This window comes from Microtus oregoni, unplaced genomic scaffold (assembly GCF_018167655.1).
Source record: "Microtus oregoni isolate MIOR12 unplaced genomic scaffold, Mior012 000001F_ref0000356, whole genome shotgun sequence".
Classification (NCBI taxonomy): domain Eukaryota; kingdom Metazoa; phylum Chordata; class Mammalia; order Rodentia; family Cricetidae; genus Microtus; species Microtus oregoni.
The window spans coordinates 56,161,132-56,182,316 of record NW_024543060.1 but is presented as its reverse complement, the minus strand read 5'-3'; the positions used below and the strand labels follow the sequence as shown (position 1 = coordinate 56,182,316).

Sequence of the window (21,185 nt, the reverse complement as noted above, 5' to 3'; positions counted from 1 at the left end):
AATTCGCTTCAGCAATGAGTAATAACCTCTTTGTCCTTGAAGAAGCACTTTGAGAAATGCCAGAGTCTTGGAACTATACAACCAATGACACTGATTAAATGCTCTATTTGCCATATATTTTATTGGAGGTGGAGGTGAGGCAGCTGGTTAATATTGCTGGGGGGTGGGGGCAGCATGGAGAGGCAGGGCAGGGCATCTTCCCTTAGGAAACACTCCTCAAACTTCACACTTCCTGTGAGCTCCACTGCAGTCGGTATTTTATGTAATCTAGTTTAGCAGACACCCTCTGCCCCAGATCACCTCTTTACAATCAGTCCTGTCGACTAGTGGGCTCTCCACCTACTAACGCATGCTCACGTGTACAGCCACGTACAGCCACGTACAGCCAGAGAGGCTGGAACTCATTCCCTCACCAGCGGGTGCCATGGCAATAAGGACTAGAAATGGCCACACAGAGGATGATACATCTAAGGGAACGGAGGAAGCCAACGAGGGAAGAATTTGTGTGACCCAGTGGACTGGCCAATAGGCCTAGAGAGGAAAGCCTTAAGAGTGTGGTTTCTTTTCAGCCTTCCCTGACATCCCCAAGGGACTAGAAGGGAGTTAAGGGAGTTCCCTTCTATGCTCTTGTTAGTATAGAAGAGCACACTGGAAAATCAGCCTGTAGGCTACAATGTTTATATTATAATTAACAGTCTGTTCTGGCTTAGTGATACAAGACCATTCACTGTTAGAGCATGGGGAAGAATGTTTGCATCCAACTCCGTGCTCTGGTTTCCACGTCCATGCACACTTGCACGCATGCTCATCTTCACACACCAGCGCATGTGCACACACATGCATACACGCACACACACACAACACTATATTTTTTTTATTTAAAAAAATCGCGCCGGGCGATGGTGGCGCACGCCTTTAATCCCAGCACTCGGGAGGCAGAGGCAGGCGGATCTCTGTGAGTTCGAGGCCAGCCTGGTCTACAAGAGCTAGTTCCAGGACAGGAACCAAAAGCTACGGAGAAACCCTGTCTCGAAAAAAAAAAAAAATCGCTAACCTCACTAACGGAAAAGAGTGGTTCACAGATTTTTGATGCACATTTAAGAAACTTGGAAATCTTCTTAAAAATTACTTCAAGTCTACCAACTCAGACTCTCTGAGCAGGTGACCTAGATTTCAAACCCCTGGGTAACCGCAGTATGTTGTCACTTTTGAAAAGCCAATGGTGTGGAATTCTACAACTGCCTGAAGGCATGAGGCTCCCCCAGAGCCATCCTTGAAGGGCGGTTTCCTGGACCACAGCTCCAGTTTCTGACTCAGTCTGTTTGGACTGCCATTCCTAACAGGCTCCTGAGTGATGCTGAGAAAGCAGAGGAGCCAATAGGAAGCACACAGGAGCACGGCTTGCCTCGGTTGTGTTCAGTGGAAGGAAGGACTCAAACTGGAAAGCATTTTTTATTTTTGCTATTCTGAAGACGTCTTCCTCGAATCACTGTCACCAAGGTCCCCTGGTCTCACCTTCAGATGTACCAGGTCAGGGTCACAACAGATGAGGGGATCCTGTTGCTAGCCCCTCCACCCCAGGATTCTGCTCTCAGAAGTAAGAGAACCACAACTTTGCCTTCTCTTCATATGAGTTTTCCACAGTTCTCAGCTCTACTAACCAAAATGATTCAGGCAGAAGGAAGACAAAGACCACTGTGCCTCTCCCTGAGAAGTGGGGACTAAATTCCCCGCAGAGATGGCTTTAAAAACATTATCCTGTGGCCAGGGGCCAGGGACACAGGTGGCATTTTCAGATAACAGAGTGATCAGTCAATTCAGTTGTGAAAGGTCTCCAGCGTACTGATCACACAGCCCTTAGTATCTGCAGTACTGTGCAAATATATCTCCCTTTCTAGAAAGTTCACTGTAGCACCCAGTAGGTGTCTTTTAAATAAAACATGCTTTTATGTATTTAGGGCTGTTCTAACTCCCATTGCTGGATCCACCAAAAGAAATAAAAGAGAATGCTCGTTTCATATTTTTGCTTGTACTTGGGTTTAACAAATGGAAAGTTAATGCTAAAATATTTAATTTGCTTATAATTTTTAAATTATTTTGGTAATTGCCTTGAAGGATGGCTTACAGCTATTCAAATATGAAATTGCACCCCAATTATGTTGCATACTAGCTATTGGCTTTAGGAGAAATTATATAGTCACTGGTGCCTCCATTTCCTCTCGTGTAAAGTATGGATAATGATGATCCCCAGCTCATGGGAATAAACTCACACAGGCAAACACTCAGCTCAGTGCCAATGACATAACAAGTTTTCTATAAAGGGGAGCTTCTGTCTCACTGTTAGTGGACATTTAGTCAATGCTAAAGAATATAATAAATGAATAAACAATGAAACAAGGAGTCATTAAGAAAGGAAACCCGTCTACCATTCTTCAAAGTCTGAAGTTGTTATCCAGTGTCTAAAAGTTAAATTTTGTGGTTACAGAGTGGGGTTCACTGTAAGTGTGAGCTAGAATTATTGGGCTGTTACTGCTTTAGCTCTGTTCAATTGTCCTGGGTTTCTTCCTTCCTTCCTTCCTTCCTTCCTTCCTTCCTTCCCTTCCTCCCTCCTTCCTTCCTTCCTTTCCATCCTTCCTTCCCTCCTTCCCTCCTTCCTTCCCTTCCTCCCTCCTTCCTTCCTTTCCATCCTTCCTTCCCTCCTTCCCTCCCTTCCTTCTTCCTTCCCTCCCTCCCGCCCGCCTTCCTTCCTTCCTTCCTTCCTTCCTTCCTTCCTTCCTTTTCCCTCCCTCCTTCCCTTCTTTCCTTCCTTCCTCTTCCCTCCCTCCCTTCCTTCTTTCCTTCCTCTCTTTCCTTTCTTTCATTTTTTAAAGGTATGTGCCACCATTCTCAATTTAAAGTTGTTGCACATTGTGTGTGTGAGTGTGTGTGTGTGAGTGTGTGCACATGTGTTCTTCATGTACATCCTTGTACCATATGTGGGAGGGGGGGCACAGATATGAGTTCTGTTTCACCTTAACTAAATAAAGTTCAGAGAGTTTTAACTTATTTTTGCTCCTTCAAAGTTGTTGACAACAGGTATAGCTACAAGCAAGAGACCCTGACCTAGGGTGTGGTTAATTAGTATTTTACGTATAGAGTGGATCCACTCCACCTTGCTATTCCTACTTCTTCAAAGGAGATTGGCAGGAGGTTGCAGGGCCTGGCGCCTGCAGGACACTTGGTCTATTCTTTATATCACATTAATGACGTCTGTTGCCTTCCTGCTTCCCTTGTGGAGTGAAGCATAGAAGGGTGTGGAAAACAAACACGAGTTGATTCTGTATTTGGTATTCACTGAGTTGCCCTCCCGGCACTATCCTATGTCTCTGTATTTCTTTTCTATCTCTGTCTATTCTGCCTAACATTTCTAAGCCTCAGACTCCTACCCTGAATGTATGAATTCATTGAGGCTGGACCCTGACAGATGTTGTCCCAAAGTATAGCTTATGACACATATACACATAACTGTATGTTGCATCCTTGAGATTGCATTCATTTATTTTTAGTCAAATCCAAAGTAAAAATTTAGCAGTCAGCCTAATTGTCAGTGCATATTTTTCAGAGACACCCAAAGACACATATCTATAATAGCCCATGTTATCATTTGGAGTCCTAATGTCCCGGGTAAAATATAAAGAATGCTTCTATAAGGATAATCCGCTTTGAATGATGCTCCTTTTCTTCCCATTATTGGATTTTTCCTACCTACTACTCAACATTAATATAATAATAAAATGCATCATTAAGTTTTAGCTATACTTAAGTGTATATATTGAGTATAAGTATCTATGATCTTGCACATACTTATAGAGAAAGCACCTGCTAGACAAAAAAACTAACTAATATCAAGGCCTTGCATATATTGTAAGACCCATTCATTGCTTATTACAATGGATCTATGGAATATATATAAAAGGTAAGCTAAATTCGGGGTTGATTTTGGTCCAAGGAGATTTAAACGCAAATAATATTTGGGGGATAATCTCAGTGAACAAAAGTGTCAAAAAAATCAATAATTTCCTAGGCTCATTCAAATCTGCTGAGTTCTAGAACTGACCTAGATTTTAAATAGTTAAATGATTTAAAGGGTTAATTCGGAGGCTAGATCCACAGAGACTTGTAATACATGCCATAATTTACGGAAGAGCCTCCAATTTACTAGGACCTGCATGTATAAAGCACTCATAAAATTGGCTGAAAGCTGTCATGATATTTTGTTTGTGCTCTAACAATACGGTAAAAACAGTGGCGAGAACCAACAAGCTGAGACTTGTTGAGAACTTGTCTTTCAGAAGCAGTGAGGACATTGTGCTTGGTTGTCACACTTCTCTGACAGCCCCATTAGAGACGTGTCCCACCCCTTTGATAGCTAAGAGAGCTGAAGCTTGCCGAGGGTCATCGGTGACAGATCCAAATGTCAACCTAAATCAGTGATGACCAGAACTGGAGCCTGGCATCCGAACCTGGTCAGACTTTCCAAAAAGCACAACCAGGCAACGACCTCCTTGGTGGATTTAGATTTAAAAAAATCAAAATTTATGAAAACAGAAACAAACAAAAAGTCCACACATAATTAAGAAAGAACACTAAACTACAGCCATAATGGAGAATAACAAGAAGGGCTAAAACTTCCAATAAGTCAGATTCTTTGAATACTGCTGAAAACATCATGAAGGATATTAGGCTGACGGAGTGAAAGCTATGTCAGTCATGGAGGCGTCAAGCTCCAGCCTCAGCAGAGCTAATGGAAATATGTAACGGAGCGATGAGAAACCACCAAGGACTAATATGTGCCAAGCGGAAAGCCTTCTATCCCCATGAAGGCTTGGTCTAAAAGGATCAGGGCATCCTGTCAGAGGGATGCCTGATGTTGTGTTCACTAGTGTTTATCACCTTCTGGTCTTACAGAGCACTGGGAACTGGGGAGAGAAAAACACTCTCTCCTTAAGCCCCCTGGGAAAGCACGGAGCAGCTCAGTTGTAAGGCCCTTGTGACAAAGTACAGGACGAGTGGGAGAGAAAGACCTGTTTCCATTCCTGCCTCTTGAAACCGCTGGGGATTCGAGTTAGGTGTATGCACAAGTGAGTTGTCATAGCCAAGCCCATTAGAGTTGAGGCCCTCCTTGAACACAGTGCTGCGAAGCAAGATTTCCTATACCGGGGAGGCAGGGCACTTCCAAAGGAAGTCAGAGTACTGGTGTGCCAAGATTTCAGAGCAGAAGTAAAGGGCAATGAGAGGAAGCACCCAGAGATGACACTGGGTTCACCGCGGGTCAGGGAGATGTCTCAAGCTGAGGTCATTTATACTAGGTCTAGTCTAGCACCAACCAAGAAAGAGATCAAATCACTGGTTTTGCTTTGGGGATTTCAAATGCTCTAATGCGATGTGTGTGTATAGCTGACACAAACCCAAAACCCTGAACCCCTCTTTTTATTCTTTTTTTGCTACTGGGAACAACTAAAGGGAGAAATGTACGCATGAAACCTTGTAGTGCTTTGGTTTAAAGATGCTCAGGTATTCCACCACAACTGGTCACATCAGAAAACATAAAACATAGGAATGGTATCTTGATCATCAGTGAACACAGGTGCATGAAAAAGGCACAAAAGCCAAGAGAGTGGTGTGGAATGGGGATGCTCTTCTATTGAGAAGAACAAGAGTATGTAGATCAGTGCGGCCTGAACCTTGGAATATTTGAGACAGGAAAATCCCTTGGGCTTTCATTTTCCTACAAACTAAACCAACAATATGATGAAGATGACAACGAGGAGTCCATCCGGCAGATGCAGCAAAGGAGTCACCGGCCAGGAGAACCGGAAGTCTGTTTGCATCCGTGATGAAGCCTCCATGCCCCAAACGTGGCACGCTTAGCTACACTCAGCGATGATGGGGCTTGAAGGGCAGCTTGCAGTTTTTGTAACCAGAAACAACACGTTCAGCCAGAGCAAAGACAGCAAAGACAAGTTATCAAAGTTCCAAACACTTTTAAAAAACAGATCATTAACACAGTGGGGGCAGGACATGATAATCTTGGTATTTGGGCCCACGTCTCTTGCAGTCACCCCACTCCAGCCTGTGTTTCTTATTTCACAAGAATTGCTTGCTCTCTCAAAAGATGATATGGAAAGATGGGAAGAAATTAGCATATTGATTTCCCAGCACTCTCGAGGCCAAAAGCAGCACACACACACGGTCATGTTTCAGATGACGGAATGTGAAATTAAATTAAGGGATGCATCTGCGCTCAGCCCCTAATTGCCAGCCTAGTAAGTGACTTTAAGGAGCAGAGGGAGAGAGGATGAGGAAAGGGGGAGCAAGGAGGGTTCATGAGCTAGGCAGACAAATGAACGAGAGTTGCCGAAGGAACTCATGTCCAGAAGCAAATCGTGGTGTTTCGCGATACATCCAGGTACAGCCAGCAGTGGGCACTGCGAGAGGCAGAAGTTTTACATATGTCGCTCCGGAAACATATCACAGAGCTACACATCTCAAGTAGTTTAACTTGGGACACCAGCTGGATTTATTTCTTTTTGAAGCACCAGGTTGTCCAATACCAGTTCCTGGGCTTAAGCAAATTTCTAAATTCTCATGATACGCTGTCTGATGGGTCTGAGGGCGCAGTTTGTTTTTAAAATGATCAGTCACTAAATAAACGATTTTATTCATTGGTGCCATATGTCTTTGTCCGGCCACCCATAGTCAAGTCTGTAACAGAACATCTCCCTCTCCCTTGATACAAATTTAAAATGGATGATAACTGTTTATAAACTTATATAATTCACCACTTCTGGTACAAAATGGTAAACAAAACCACACCTTGTTTTTCTCCAGTTCTGTTCTTCACAAAACTGATAATAAGTATTTGATAGGTGTTACTAGGAAAAAAATTCTCCATGGCTGAATCAATTTGAGAAAAACTAGCGTCAGGTGTTTCCTTGGCTTTGGGGCTTTTTTGAACCCCTCCATAGGCTTATGCATGCAGGAGAGATCGGGATAGTGTTTCCAAAATGGGTTGTTTGTCATCCTCTCCAGGGACCCCACAGTGCTGGGAAATGCTACATCCTCCTGACCCAGCCCACATTCATCTGTCCAAATCCAGTCTCAAATCACATTTTCAATGTTCTCAAATCTAAGTGATGGTGTAATGTTGGCCTAACGACCTCAGAAGCCAGATGCCCAAGGCTGCAGACTACAGACCGCTGTTCTGTTGCAAGATAATAAACCCGATAGAAACAGCAGATAGAGTCACACACAGGAGCCTAGTTTAAGTGTGTACTGCTGCCTACGTAGGATTCCAGTTCAGAACTACGAGGGGTTTGTATATTTGAAGAAACAATTCCTTTGAAGATGAGAAGTAAGTTGAACAATGGGATTTCCCATCCTATATGTTTTAGATGGAATGCTGATTGCTCCCAGCTGGCAGTAAAACTGTTTAATCCCATAAATCAGAGTTTCCATGATGGTTATGGCTGTTGCTTTAATTATTAAACTAATAACACAAGTATAAGATTACATAGATAATTCAAACATAGTTGAACCATTTTCTTGTTAGCTGGCAGAGGGTATTATAATTTCTTGTTGTGTGCTGAAGGGAGTTCTAGTCACCAGGGGAGGATGCTTCAACAGGAACTTAGTCAGGCTCTGAGAACCTTGCAATACTGTGAGACATCAGAGCACATGCAACATTCGCGGGAAGACTAGGCAGAGTCCACATTGCTATAGGACTGAGAGCAGAGAGGGGTTGCTCAAACCTGGTGCAAATGGAGAACCCTTTCTCTTACAGGAACAAAATAGTACTCATAGGCTGCTTCAGAGCACAGGGAAAGCATTGCTCATACACTCAGGATGAAACACGAATTTGCTTCACCTCTCTAGAACGTAATTGTGCGAAACCTAGAAAAAGGGTTGATTTTCAAGTCAGAATTTGGGGCAGCCTAATCTGTGGCGTTATATTCTATATGTAAATTGATTTCCAAAAGATTTTATTTTATGTGTCTGGGTTGTCTGTGTACCATATGAATGCCGAGTACCTTAGGAAGCCCAAGGAGGACATTGGGTCTGCTGGAACTGGAGGACAGAAGATTGTGCACTGCCATTGGGTGTGTGCTGGGAACGAAACCTGGGTCCTCTGGAAGAGCAGCAAGCGCCATCTCTCTAGTCATAGATAGCAGTTTATAAAGCCTGGGTGAAGTTGCTCAGCAGTGAAGACTCTCATAGAAACAGGGAGGAAACCATTTAACCGGGAACTGAGGAGCTTGTCCCAGTACTGTATAGACTGGACAGGTACAGAAGCCAGGAGGATGGAGCAGAATCTAATAACTTCCAACCAGTGAGACGGCGAGGAAGTGAGGTTGAGATCAAGAGCAGAGAAAGTCACTTGCCTACACTGCTTAGGAAGCATCCTTGCCAGACAGGTGACTCCTCAGAGAAGCAGGCAAAGAGAAACTCGTTTCATCCCTCAAGGTGTTGTGCTCCCCTGAAGACAATGTCTTAGTTAACATATAATCTCAAGGTTAACAGTGAAAACCAGATTTAAGTCACCAAGGGCAGTCTGCCTTTCCTAGTCCAGGTCACCGTGCAGGTTTTCAAATTAAACTGGACTCTGCTATGCACCAATCCACCCAGGCATTGGGGGATATGGAGAACATGGTGAAAATAAAAGCCTTGTGTAATGTAGTGTAGCATTTATTTTAGTGGCTGGATTTATTTCAATGGCTTTAGAAATGATTTGAGTTCGATAGTCAAGGAAACATTAAGAGGTCACTTAAATTTTTCAGCTATACTTTGATGCACTTTACGAAGGAACCTATGTTGCAGCATTTGCGACGCTGTGGCTATAAGAAGGCCCGCGGGCATATTCTTCACGCACACATGGATTTACTACGGCAAAGAACGTTAGCAGAAGAATGGCTTTTAGTAAACTGAGGTCCACAGGAGAAAGTAGCCTAGGGATCCTCACGACCGCCACTCAGTCAGGGAACCTGTACTGGCCCTCGGCTCTCCGTCACTCATCCCTTCATTCAGCTTCTCCTGAGTGCCAGACATTAGGTCCCTTAAGTGACACTGTTTGTCTTGGGGGAGGGACTAATAAACAAACAAATAATATCCTGTAATGATAAGTACAGAATTGTGTAATAGTGAGCGGCTGAGAATACATTCTACACAGAGAAGTCCTCTATTTGAGAACATGGCATTTAAAATACACACTTAAGTAAAAATGGTAGACCCGACCTGTTCAGGGCTGTCAAGGAAGGTTAGTGTGGGAGGGCTCACTGGGGCAGAGAGCTGGTAGGGAGGCAGACAGAGGCATCCATGGAGTCCGGACATGCAGAACACTAAGGCACAGAAGGCAATGGGCTGTGCTTTAGGCACAACAGCAGGGCTCTCCACTGCGAAGAGGAGCTCCTAGGAGATATGATGGCAGCTTGGCTTTGCATCCTCCCAGCTCCCTACCTAGGAACTGATAGGGAAGATGGCCAAGGCCCAGATTTGACCAGTTTAGGAGACAATGTGTCTCAGAAACTTCACACTACAAGCACATGAGCTCAAAGCACTAACAACAGACAAACAAACAAAAATTTGATTTAGTAGAAAGCCAAGAGAAGCAGAGATGAGGCTGAGGGGTCTGAGGAGGGCGAGGGCTCTCAGGAGTCGGCAGCATTTCACAGAACACCGCATGGAGGTTAGATGCAGATAAGTGAGCCCACACGGTGCTCAGTCCTGGGCAGGACCCGGCAATGCTCTAACCCCAGGAACTCTTGAATCTTTACCAGCAAGGGGTCCCTTTCAAGACAATATTTAACATCAAGGAGAAACTTCCAGGTGTGGAATCAAACTGAACAGAAAAGGAAGAAGTGTGAAGAAGGACATACGGGACCCAGTAATAGAGGGTTCTCATGTAAGGCCATGCTCCGCATCCTTCTCCATCATAAGGCCATGCCCCGCATCCTTCTCCATCATAAGGCCATGCCCCGCATCCTTCTCCATCATAAGGCCATGCCCCGCACCCTTTCCATCCTACGTTCTCTTCACTCTTGCCATCGAGTGATGAGGGTTAGTGTCCTCAGCCCATAATCTTCTAAACTTTTGTGATTTGATGATCAGAACACAATACAAGTGAGTTTCCAGGTCACATCAAAGTGTCCCCCATTTCTACCTGGCCTCCTTAGACTTCTCTTCAAGAACAGCTACAATTTTTTGAGGGATCCCAAATGGAAAGAAGGCACAGTAGAGATGCTATGTGGTAGTTGAGGGATGTCTAAGATAGTAACCCTAGGTCCCAGACCTCAGTGAGAGCTGACCTGCTACCTCTGGGGAGCTCTAGCTGAACCTTTGGCTCACAAAACTCAAGGCCACGATAAAGTAGCTATTCACCAGTGGTATCTATGAGGGTTTACTACCCAGCAATAAAAGCAGAGATAATATGGTCTTGAATATTTGATCTCTAGCAAGATTTATAAAGTATATGTAATTTTAAAATCATCTATTATTTTGGCAAATTATAAAGAAAAATCAATGCCAGTGGGCAGGTGCCCCCTTCAAAAGAGTAGTTTAACTACTTGTGTGGTGTAATCAAGTAGCTCTTGCTTTGGATAGCACCCCCTGCTATCAAACCCTTTAAATGCTCTATCAGGGGGCATGTGGCTCCTCTGCCGCATCACACAGAGGAAGCTGTCAGGTTTGTTTATCTCTCTCCTCTTAGTCAATCTAAAACTTCATTTGCAAATGGTAGGAAGTGGAAAAGAAGGAAGAACATAATTTATCACACCAACTAGGATAAGTTTTAAAAACAGCTTCGTCGAGAGAGTTTACAGACCATGAGGTTTGCCTGTGGGGAGTACATTCTCCTAGCACAATCGAAAGGAATCAGAAACCAATGTAATCTAACATCAGAACTTTTCAGTTCCATCTAAGCCCAGAACAATTTGAAAATTAAAGGGCACTAGTAAGAGCCACACAGGACAATAGGCATAAGTCTGCCCGACCCTGAGCAAATCACAGTGAACCATCACTTGAGGTACAAGTTACTCATAGGATACCTGTATAACATAATCCAGCATAGGTTTCTACTTGAAAAACTGGTTTTAAAACAGGTAATCAGAAGCAGTATGCTCACTGAAGCCTCCCAGGGTTAAAGGAGGGATGTGTAAACTGGTCTTCTCCATTAGAGTCAGATACAGATATCCTATGTGGAAAACAGTGCCATTCCCACATTCACAGCCAATAGACAACCATCTGCTAGCTAATCTTATTCATACAGATTTCAGAAACATGCAAAAGTAATCTCATGTCACATCAAATGGTCATTTACCTCTAGTAGGAGTCAGGGACTAAAATGAGCATTTTGGGAATTCTGAGGTGTTGCTGAGGTCCTGATCCTTGGTGTGGATGCCGAATGTACAGGCAGATTCGTGTCTAATAGATTGATCAAGTGGTACATTTGAAGTCATGTGCTTTTCTATCTGAGCACTGGGTAAAATTTGCACTTGATAGAAGGAGATGAAGAGTCTGCATCAAGCAGGGTTTGCAAACCCATGAACAGGGGAAATAATTAAGAGCACTTAGTGTTCACAAGGTAACAGGTAAGTGTTAATTCCTTTTTAGCGCCTATCCCTGGAATCAGCTGAGGAGAATTCCTAGAGAGACAGAGTTGGGGAAGAAAAAAAGATCACGCTCCCACGCAGAGGAGTGTCTAAGTAAAGACTGAAATAATCACCTGTCAGTTACAATCAGTAAAGACTTTTGTTGTAGTGTGTATGGGTAAATGCTTCTGCTGACCTGGAGTCCATTTCAGGAATAATTCTAGGTCATCTGATGAATTCCTTTCATCCCAGTCAAGGAATTAAGGTATGGAAAGTGATATTATTAGCCATAAAGTGCATAGCTAATTAGTATTTAAGCTGGAATCAGAAAGCAGGCATCTCGACTCACAGGATATCTCTCCTGTTCACAATGGCGGTTTCTCTTCCTGCTCACCAAGAAGCACTCTCCTCAATCAAGGCATCCTTATTGATCTTATCTGATGTCCACAAGGGATCACAGGTCATGCATACTGTACAGAGCTGGAAACTAGAGATGCTCAGAAAAGTTAACATACTTTGACAAGGTTAAAAATAAATGAAGTAGAGGTGCCAGCCTTCCAATTAAGTGCTTACTCTAGAGTCTAATATTTGTATCCAAGAGGCAGTACCCTTCTCCTCCTTTCATTCAGTACTGTGTTGCTGTTTCAAAGCTAGAGAGTTCGATTATTAAAATATCATGGAAAGAAAAAATTGAGTCATCTATTTCTAAGTTATAATCTGGTTGGTCTCATTTATATCAGAGGAAAAGTCATACATTAGGCCAAGGCTCTCCTGTGCGGGTGGCAGCCCTCTTCCTCCTTTCGGTAGCAATGAGTCAGTGAGTGTCTGTGTATACGAGTCCCGAAGAGACACAGTGCTCAGAGAGACATCCTTGCAGATGGTTCCCCTTTTAGTGATGGACTTCTATCTCCTTGGCAACCTATAATAACAGGGTTAAAGATTCATGGCCAACACATCAATTTCACATTTTTCCTCCTAAGTATCCATGAATATTTAAGAGCAGGTTTTGCAAATGGAGTCTAAATAACTACTTGTGCCCTGAAGTACTGAAAAAAAAAAAACCTGTTTTTTTCTCTTCAATACAAGCATAATAAAAATACACTCAAATAAGGAATATTCTATTTGGCAAAGTGCAGCCCATTTTAGGGCTTGATTTTGCTCATATTCTTTCTGAATATCTAATTCTACGAACTGAGACATTCAGGATGTCTTACACATTGGTAAGGCATCACAGAGTAGGATTTTTTTAATTTAATTCATAATATATGAATACCAAAGTCAACAGAACAGTTGGACAACAATGATATTTATTTTCCATAAAGTTCTTACAATTCTGAAGTTCTAATATATGAACAGGAACAGTGTAATAAAAGGAAAATTGTAAGGTGAAGCCCCAATTTAAATCAATATTTCCTCTAGTTTATTTTCTTTAGAGAGAGAGAGAGAGAGAGAGAGAGAGAGAGAGAGAGAGAGAGTGTGTGTGTGTGTCTGTAGGCCAGTGGTCAACTTTAGGCATGATTTTTCACGACCTATCCACCTTGTCTTTTGAGACAAGATTTCTCACTGGGAGTTGGGTCTCAAAGATTAGACTAGACTTGCCAGGCAATCCCCCTGTCTCTACTTCCTCAGTCCCCAATGCTGTGATTTCAAATACAGACCACTTAGCTTTCCATGTCATTGCTAGAGATAAAACTAAGATTAAAATTTCTCGAGTGGTAAGTGCTTTACTGACCAAACAACTATCTTCCCAGTCTTGTCTAATTTAGCTTTTAAGTAAATAGACAATGGTTAATATTAAAAGTGAGTTGAGCATAAATAATCATTTTGTGTAACTGTACTCCAAAGAAGTTAACTATATGACTTATTTCCATTCTTATTGCAATCATCACAAATTTATAAAAACCCACTGACCTACAAAAGACACATGCCCATGAGTTTATACTTTCGTCAAATAACACTGATCACGTAAACTGTACAAAGTATTAGATGTGCACCATCTCATGCCTCAGTGTCACCAAGTCCTGGGATGGACATGATTATGCTTCTCCTTTCAGAGATGATGCCACCATGAGTCAGAGATACAGTCAGGCAACTAGAAGTGGCTGAGATAACAACAAAGTCAAATTCATTCCCCTCCACTGTCCATGCTCATAATGACAGCACACTGCACCGAGACCAGATCTTAGCCCTTTCTATTGCAATCAGCACATAATAAATACCAGAGGTACTTAACACTTTGGTCCATCTGGCTATTTTCCTTCTCTGGCATCAGCAACAGTGGAGACAAGAAAGATGCATTACTGCTTTCAGGAAGTTTCCTACTTGGGTCTCAACTTTGCTTTTAAAACCCACATAAAACTACTTTAGGCTGCCTATAGTAGCACCCCACCCCCAAGCTCTCTGTTAGTACCTTCTGTTCTTTCATTCACATTATAGGTACCTTTCCCATGCATGGTAGTGCTAGAATCACCCTGAAGCAAAGGGTAGAGTAGAAGAGAAGACCTAGGGCACAGTAGGATTGTCCCTACCTTCCTAATTCTGGATCTCTTTGCTGTCACACCTGAGGCTTGGCTTTTCTTTGATTATTTATTTATTATTACTTGATTATGAACTAGGAATTAAAACCTGAGTTTTTGCACAAAACAAGGCAAATGTTCTGAAACTGACCTACCTCACCAGTCCTGAAGACTGACTTTCATACTAATTTTCTAACTCTAGTAATGTACACTGGCCATTCAATACTCTAAACAAGCAGAAGTGTCAATCAATCTCCAAATAATGAGCTAGACCTAGCACGAGGAAGAGAAAGCAGAGGCAGCTAGAGATGTACTTAAAGCAAGAAGGTTAACAGGGAGGCATCTCTCCCAAACGCATGCTGTCATGCCTTGTTGGTGGAGGTGTGGCTGAGTCAGCCCCGAAGCTGTGAGTAGGGAAGAGATGTCCCCACTACTCATCTGTCATGTGGTAGCATGGACTCAGGAGAGATGATCCTCCCCATCGCTCATCAACACCTGAGGCAGGTGGGTGGTGTAGGAGGTCTTTTAGTATTTGTGTTGCTTTCATTGGTTAATCAATAAAGAAATTGCTTGGCCTGATAGGGCACAACTTAGATAGGTGGAGAAGACAGAACTGAATTCTGGGAGGAAGAAATAGCAGATTGAGCCAAGCCGCCATGAAGATTATTAGAATTATTAGAAATGGGTTGAATCAAGATGTGAGAGTTAGCAAAAAGAGGCTAGAGATTATGGCTCAAACAGTAATTTAATTAATACAGATTTCTGTGTGGTTATTTCGGGGATTAAGCTAGCCTGGTAGTGGGATGTGCCCTGCTCCTCCTTACTACAGGTGGGAGAGCTGGCCCTGAAGTCATCAGAGTGGGAGAGCTGGCCCTACCCTCATCAACACCTGAGGCAGGTGAGTGGGAGAGCTGGCCCTGTCCCTCATCAGCACCTGAGGCAGGTGGGAGAGCTGGCCCTGTCCCTCATCAGCACCTGAGGCAGGTGGGAGAGCTGTCCCTGTCCCTCATCAACACCTGAGGCAGGTGAGTGGGAGAGCTGTCCCTGTCCCTCATCAGCACCTGAGGCAGGTGGGAGAGCTGTCACTGTCCCTCATCAGCACCTGAGGCAGGTGAGTGGGAGAGCTGTCCCTGTCCCTCATCAGCACCTGAGGCAGGTGAGTAGGAGAGCTGGCCCTGTCCCTCATCAGCACCTGATGCAGGTGAGTGGGAGAGCTGTCCCTGTCCCTCATCAGCACCTGAGGCAGGTGAGTAGGAGAGCTGGCCCTGTCCCTCATCAACACCTGAGGCAGGTGAGTAGGAGAGCTGGCCCTGTCCCTCATCAGCACCTGAGGCAGTTGAGTAGGAGAGCTGTTACTGTCCCTCATCAGCACCTGAGGCAGGTGAGTAGGAGAGCTGTTACTGTCCCTCATCAACACCTGAGGCAGGTGAGTAGGAGAGCTGGTCCTGTCCCTCATCAGCACCTGAGGCAGGTGAGTAGGAGAGCTGTCACTGTCCCTCATCAGCACCTGAGGCAGGTGAGTAGGAGAGCTGTCCCTGTCCCTCATCAGCACCTGAGGCAGGTGGGAGAGCTGGCCCTGTCCCTCATCAGCACCTGAGGCAGGTGGGAGAGCTGGCCCTGTCCCTCATCAGCACCTGAGGCAGGTGAGTAGGAGAGCTGTCACTGTCCCTCATCAGCACCTGAGGCAGGTGAGTAGGAGAGCTGGCCCTGTCCCTCATCAGCACCTGAGGCAGGTGGGAGAGCTGGCCCTGTCCCTCATCAGCACCTGAGGCAGTTGAGTAGGAGAGCTGTTACTGTCCCTCATCAGCACCTGAGGCAGGTGAGTAGGAGAGCTGTCCCTGTCCCTCATCAGCACCTGAGGCAGGTGAGTAGGAGAGCTGTTACTGTCCCTTATCAGCACCTGAGGCAGGTGAGTAGGAGAGCTGTCACTGTCCCTCATCAACACCTGAGGCAGGTGGGAGAGCTGTCACTGTCCCTCACCAGCTGCAGCAGGCAGGAAACTGACTCCTACACCTCACCTGGGGAACACAGTAGAGCTGGTCCCGAAGGTATAGATGTGGGAGAACAAACCCAGAGGACAAGAAAGCATAACTGGCCCCACCCCTTGCTCATCATTACAAGGGGCGAACTAGTCAGGGCAATGCAGGAGAGCGCACCCTGCTGGTAAAGACAAGCGAGCACTGGCAGGTTGACCAACCCTGCAGCTGCCCAGGCCCAGAACCAGGGCTATGGACTGAACAAACCCAACAGCCAGCCCACCTGTGATCTGCTGGAGCACATGAAGAGACCCATCCTGCAGACTTAAAGCTGCAGGATCTACACACATAGGGTAACAACAGGATAACCCAGAGGAGTCCCAGTGGGGGCCCAGCATCAACAGTGTAGCAGAAACCAGAGGTCTCAAACCAGACCAATGACTCCTTGCAATGAACACTTGCACGTAAAGATGCATGAATAAAAGGGTTTACCACGTGACTCGCTGTGTTACGCTACAGCTTCCATGATGACACTGATTTTTCTTTTTTTCTTTCTCTCCCTTTTTCTCCTCTAATTTATTTATTTGTGGAGAAGGTTGCACGAGCAGGGGACAGATGCTAAGGAAGGAGGAATGTGTGGGATAGAGAGGCATGGTGTGAAAGACACAGCAGAGGAAAAAGGAAGGAGGACAGAGTGGCAGGAATACTTCTACCAAACAAGGCTGCATGTAACCCGGGATAAAGTAGTTTTGTATCTATAAAATTAACAAAATTGAGAAAGGCTGAACCAGTCCAAAACTCTTTCATGTTCATCCCCAAAACCCTTTGTTCAGAGATCCGTTAGGGTTAGTGAGCAACATCAGACATCCTCAAAACCCCTCGTTCAGAGATCCGTTAGGGTTAGTAAGCAACACCAGACATCCTCAAAACCCCTCATTCAGAGATCCGTTAGGGTTAGTAAGCAACACCAGACATCCTCAAAACCCCTCGTTCAGAGATCTGTTAGGGTTAGTGAGCAACATCAGACATCCTCAAAACCCTTTGTTCAGAGATCCGTTAGGGTTAGTGAGCAACACCAGACATCCTCAAAACCCCTCGTTCAGAGATCTGTTAGGGTTAGTAAGCAACACCAGACATCCTCAAAACCCCTCGTTCAGAGATCTGTTAGGGTTAGTAAGCAACACCAGACATCCTCAAAACCCCTCGTTCAGAGATCTGTTAGGGTTAGTAAGCAATATCAGACATCCTCAAAACCCCTCGTTCAGAGATCTGTTAGGGTTAGTAAGCAATATCAGACATCCTCAAAACCCCTCGTTCAGAGATCTGTTAGGGTTAGTAAGCAATATCAGACATATCATTGAGTCTCAGTGACTCAGGATACTAGATAATCATATATCATGCATGAGTGTTTAAAAACATTTTTTAAAATCCATCCATCCATCCATTTATTCATTATTTTATATATCTGTGTGTGCCTGTGTGAGTCAGTATGCACAATGTCAGTGTCTCACAAGACCAAAAGGGGACCAGAGTGCCATGTTGGATCTCCTAGAACTGAAAATATAGGCAGCCGTGAGTCTTCTGGTGTGAGTGCTGGAAACCTGGTCTGCTGCGGGCAAAAGCATGTGATGTCACCCTCTGAGTCACCTATCCTGCTCCATCTTAAGGGCCTCGAAAGAAGAAACCCATTTGGTTTAGTGAGCGGCACTAGAACCAGTTCACGCTGAACCATAGAGAAGAAACTGCACCAAGATCTGACAAATGATTTGTGGTTTTGGAATTGACCACACACAATTTAATTTCATCGCGAAGCAATCCAACAATTCTATTTTCTCTCTGAGAAAGCTAGAACTGACCCCCAGGTCTAATCTTTTAGATACTTAAAATGGGGTGGGGGCATAATAAGCCATCAACAAGCAAGCTGCAATAAAGCTGTGGCTACAGCTTATTAGGTTTAATTTTACGCATGAGTGATCTTGGACACCTAGTATTTGACCCCTAAATGGCCCCAGCTGATCCCAATTACTATCTCTGTATGTGTGTGTGCGCGCATGCGCAATGCACACACACACACACACACACACACACCTGTATTTTCTACAAGCCAACACATTAATAAGGCTTCGTTTTCATGCTGAAAGTCAGTTCACACAGATGACTGACTGTACTCCTAGGGATGTGTTCTGCTAAAACTGGTCACACTAGAACGCTTGTAAGACATTTTTTTTTTTGTCCATAGGATGCACATGAATTGCAAAACCATAGTTTACTCTTTGCTATTGATTCAAAAAAATAATTTTATATGACATCTTTTGTTAAGGAGTACGGTTGCCTTCACAACAAAATAATACATGTTCATCTTTAGGTCCATCACTAGGTCTAGATACGCATGTCACTGCCCAAACTCAAGGTGAAACCTGTTTTAAGTCAACAGTATTAACAAGTGAGGCTTTGGTGTTGATCAGAGTACAAGCAAACCCCATGAACTGGATTAGTTTCTTCCTAAAAGGAACTCCCTGAGGGCTGCCTGCAACTTTCTTCCAGCAAGCTGTTCACATGAAGTCGTAGATGTCACCTGGGAGAAACAGGTCCTTGGCAGATTCCAAGTTGGCTGGGACTTTGATTTTAGACTTTTAGCCTCCACAACAGTGAGAACTTCCCGCTCTTTACAAGGTGCGATCAATGGGATTTTGTTATTACAGCTTACGTGGATTAAAACGGCCAAAAAGGCATGGTGGCCTGTATGAATTAGACTCAGTAGGGCCAAAAAGCAGACAGACATGTGCAAGTAGTTCATATGATTTTGTTATCTGCTCTAGTCAGTCTCTCCCAGACTCAGGGATAAGTGGCATGGAAGTCATGAAGTTGGGTCATTGCTACATTCCACAGGGATCACCATGAAGCTCAGTGGGAAAAAAATCCATTCTAACACTAGATAGAAACAAGAGTTGGGTACCAGAACAGAATTATGTGGAACCTAGTGACAAGATTATCCTGTGACTTCTTTCTTAAAGAAACTAAGCAAGCCACCCTCAATTAAATGTTTCCTTCATAAGAGTTGCTGGTCATGGTGTCTCCTCAAATCAACAGCAAACCCTAAGACACTATGGGAGGCCTGACCTTTTCTGAATAGAAATGCAGGGGTGAATGAAGAGGAATAGAGAAGTGGGGAGGGGAGGAGGGACTGGAGTCAGGATGCAAAATGAAGATTCATGTTGAATGAATGAAAAGAGATTCTTTAAGAGAGATTGAGGGTTCAAATTCCACTCCATTTCCACCACGCTATTTCATGAACATGCGTGTACTGAGTCCTCACTGTGCTTTAGGCACAGGTGACTAAAGAGAAGAATCAGCGTGTTGTTGCAATTGGCTTGAAATCCATTTGAGAGACAAGAAAACCCATAAGCATCTGGAAGCTGGTGAATCAAAATAAGATCCTCGTTCTCATTAGGTTTGTGGCACTAGTGGCACCATTTAATTCCCCAAGCTTTGTTATCCCCATCAATGACATTACGCTTATGGACTAGACGAAAGACGCTGTCATCTGAAGAGGGAGGAGTTTTCAGTGTCTTCCCCCTGTAGGAAATGGCTGAACAGGAAACAGAGAGGGAGATGAAGAGGGGGGGGGGGGATGCCATGACAGCAGCTGGCTGGCTTCTAGGACGGCTACTAAAGGAAAATGTGTACTAAAGTGGTGTGACATTCTAAAATCAAAACTAGGATTACCGTCATGCTCATCCCCAAACCTACACTAAGAAGGCTTTGGTACCAAAAGAGAGAAGAGGTAGGTGATGGTTCATTTGCTGTTTACTGGCTGAAGGAGAAAGATTTCCTCTATTGACTTAAACATGCCCTGAAATTTGAACTCTGTAACCCAAGGTAACTGTTTCTGTTACACCTTTTAAGACCTGCAAGCAGAATGGGTTCTCTAAACGGAAATGAACCTTTGACTCATCCATCTGAATTTACTCCTTGCCAGAGAGTTGCGGCATTTGTAGAAAAATTGCGTTAAGATTGTAAGGACATGACAACCCTAAGTGTTTCGGCCAATTAACAACTTTTGTAACAGCAAAGACCATGCTCTGTGAAAAGAGGATTTTCTTTGGCAATTAAGCTTAAACAGAGTTTAAAGCTACTATTTCGAATCAATTAAATGTTCTTACGGACATCTACTGCCTCCTTTACTGCTTCCTCTGATATTCTTGGTGAATCATTAAGTTAACAATTTGTGATCACTGAAAATACTTTATTTTTCACATTTTCAATATGTCACTGTACTTCAACTCAATATTCCAGTCCAAATAGCAGATCTCTTAATAAAACACACAAGTAAGAGTAATTAACTCCCCTTAGGGCAAAGACATCAACAATACGCAGCTGGGGACCAAACAATCAGCTATTACTGAATTCCAGGCACCAGGCTAATATTTCCAGCTACGCGGGTCCTTGAGACTCAAGCTGCCCATTTTGCTTTTAACGAACAAGGTCAAAATCACGAACTAAAATACTGAGACTCTGAGAGCACACTTTACACCTCACGAAAAAAAAAATGCCTCGAGGCACTGCGAACTGCTAACTGTCTTCCCAGTGGGCCTAAATATTAATAGACACATCAAAGATAGATATATCCATCCCTTGGAATCAACTCCTATTCTAGTTGTCTACACTTTGGTGTGACATAAAATATAATTTAAACATTTATTAAGCTCTAACTCTGGGCTAGCCTCGGTGCAGAGGGAATACAAGTATAAAGCAGAGAAAGAAGAACAAACTGAAATAGAAGAATTTAGAGGATATAGGTTGAGGAATGAATTTGTAAGTCCCAGTTTGTCAAAATTTAATCAGGCGATGCCTTCCACTACAAAAGACGTGGAGAGAACATGTGTAGTCTATAGACAAAGTGTTTAGTTTAGTTTGGGACACACTGATATCTGAGATGACGGAACACTCAGAGATGGCCAGAAATACAGACTGTGAGCTCAGTCGTGGTGTCCAGGCTGAAATGAAGAAAAGGAGATTGGCCCTAATTTCAGAGCAGTGCAAGAGTCAACATGGGGGGAGATTCGGGCAGT

At 43.9% G+C, this 21,185-nt stretch overlaps 1 protein-coding gene and 1 non-coding gene across 9 annotated transcripts in view; one reads left to right on the top strand and one right to left on the bottom strand.

Annotated features, from left to right (window-relative positions):
• Grip1 (glutamate receptor interacting protein 1) overlaps positions 1-21,185 on the bottom strand; it is a 640,059-nt gene that overhangs the window by 357,595 nt on the left and 261,279 nt on the right. The gene's annotated exons all lie outside the window — the stretch shown is intronic.
• Positions 19,592-19,716, top strand: LOC121464782. Its single transcript, XR_005976563.1, has one exon. It is a non-coding gene; the product is annotated as a small nucleolar RNA SNORA29 (small nucleolar RNA).